Raw genomic sequence first — 2,530 nt, 5'->3', positions numbered from 1 at the left:
TAAAAAAGGAAGGGCAATGTTTCCAAGATTAATGGGGCCATAGTACTGTATGGAAGAGTATTGAACTTATGTGGCATTTCTGAAAATCTTATATGTTTTCTAGTCATGTGTTCATGCTGTATCTTTTGTACTATGTTCTTTCTCTCTAAATACTTTTCACTGCTACATCTTACTTTCAAATTTCAATACACATCATTATATCAATTGCAAATTATGTATTAATTCTTTCTCATTAAAATCTTCTTTTAAACTAAAAAAAGAGTAATAATTAAGCTATTATATTTTTAAACCCCACTTATTGCCAGCTTATTATATTTCTAGTAATAAGGCATAAACGTGACATAAGAGTGTTTATTCAATATTAGTCACTACCGAAACAACCCCCTTAAAAACAAAAGAAAAAAAGAAAACCACAAAAGAAAAGAATAATGTGAGTATTATATAGTAACCGACACCTTGGGAGGCCCCGCTATGTAAGAAGTAAGAACATGAAGGGTGAAGCTATGCTGTCTTATTCATGAAATAAATAATCCAACAACTATTTTATTTTTCATTAATACAGTGCTATTTGTCACCATAAGTATAGATTTCCGTGAAATAACCCTCTAACAGCTTCCCTAATGAAAAATAATACAAACTGCCCCCATCGACACACCAAGCAAAACTCCATTTTAAGTCCTTGTTTTCTAATGTTCAGCTCAGAGGCCCTTGTTTTTTTATTTTTTTTCTTTTAAGTGTCTACTAAGAGGTCCATTTCATAGTTGGTTGTAGGAAGAAAGTTGTAAAATGGAGTTGAATTTGGATTAGTTCATTAAAATGCAGTATACTATTTCTCGCTGGCATTTTGCCTCATGCAAATCTCTATTTGTTTAGGTCACCGTTATTTGTTTCATTGATTCCTAGCTTGGCTTTATTCTGCTTCTATTTGTTTATAGTGACTTGTTCTCAATTCTACAGAATTTGGATCAGCGTTTTAATCATGAGATTGTGCTTTTGACTCATTTTTTTCTCTTTTGGGTATGTCACAATGTTGTGGTGTTCTAATACTTGTTATGTTATCTGCTTTTGCAATGAATCAACAACAACTGCCAGCACTCTTGTGGCTTAGAGCGAGTTGTTCAATTCGATGATAGTGTCAAGTTCTACTCTCAGTGTACTTTTTGATAAGCAGACCTAGTTCTTTTCCTATATTTATGATGATGTTGATCTGCTGATAATTTGCTTCTACAGTTTTGAATGTTGATTATTACTTAATTTATTTGAGCCTCTAGGGAATGCACACTTGGTTTGACTTGTTTTGATCGTTTTTAGGTTTAAGAGATTGACAGGTCGGAATGAAGTAGCTATCTCAGCTGATGACTACAAATTTTATTCTCCAAGACACAAGTTTCGGCATGCAGCATCAATTTCACTTTTCAATATCACTGATATCCCTGTTAAGTATGATGTGGGAGTGCTCAACTTCAACAGGGTCACGGCTTCTGTCGGCAAAAAAAAAGGGAAGGAAAAGGCACCAAACACTTTGCAACTGAGAAACAATGAAGAGAGCAACTGAATGGCAAATACAAAATCCTGAGGAGTCTTATCCCAAGCCCCACAAAAGTATAAAACACTTATAAACTTGTTTACTAATTTTTACAAATCAAGCTAATAGGTTGAATCTGCTATTAACAGATGGATAGAGCCTCTGTGGTGGGTGATGTCATTGAATACATAAGGGAGCTACTCAGAATAGTTAATGAGCTCAAATTACTGTTGGAGAAGAAAAGATATTAAAGGGAGAGATGCAAAAGGTAGAAAGCGAAAGATGATGCTACAGAGAGCTGTAACATAAAGTCTTTCAGCAATCCAGATGGATGCATAAGGACCTCATGGCTTCAAAGGAAATCGAAAGATAGCGAGGTTGATGTGCGGATTGTTGATGATGATGTTACAATCAAACTCTTCCAGAGGAAGAAGATTAACTGTCTGCTTTCAGTCGCCAAGTTTCTGGATGAACTTCAGTTGAAACTTCACCATGTTGCAGGTGGACATGTTGGCAAATATTACAGTTTCTTGTTCAATAGCAAGGTTGGTATTTCTTTTTGACATGAAACTAACAAGGGCAATCATAAATCTTTTGAATCACATTGTTATGCTTCTGTATTTTAACTATGGCCTATTTTACTGAGGCAGATAATAGAAGGTTCTTCAGTCTATGCCAGTGCTATAGCCAACTGTGTGATCGATGTTATGGACACTCAGTATGCAGCAGCAGTTCCACATACAGGTAGCTATTAGGTTAAGGGGATAATAGTTTCAAGTTTAGGCACTGCACCAAAGTTCAAGTAACTAGTTACATGTACGAAAATAAGAAAAGAGAACTGTCTTTATTGCAAATTATGATCCGTCGAGGTTATTGAGTAACCTAAGCAGTCTCTATGCTAATACTTCTCAAAGTATTAGTTAGTGGGTATGATTTGCTTAATTATTTGTATAGAAATTATTACTTTTGATTTTTAATACTAAAAACCATATATTATGTTTGATA

The 2,530-nt window shown here is 34.5% G+C and overlaps 1 long non-coding RNA gene across 1 annotated transcript; it reads left to right on the top strand.

Moving 5' to 3' along the window:
• Positions 1–261: 261 nt before the first annotated feature.
• Positions 262–2,530, top strand: LOC107484342 (uncharacterized). The gene is made up of 3 exons (XR_008008201.1): positions 262–1,602; positions 1,675–2,070; positions 2,176–2,530. It is a non-coding gene; the product is annotated as an uncharacterized LOC107484342 (long non-coding RNA).

The sequence above is a fragment of the Arachis duranensis genome, chromosome 4 (genome assembly GCF_000817695.3).
Source record: "Arachis duranensis cultivar V14167 chromosome 4, aradu.V14167.gnm2.J7QH, whole genome shotgun sequence".
Lineage (NCBI taxonomy): Eukaryota > Viridiplantae > Streptophyta > Magnoliopsida > Fabales > Fabaceae > Arachis > Arachis duranensis.
This window is presented reverse-complemented; position numbering and strand designations above follow the sequence as displayed.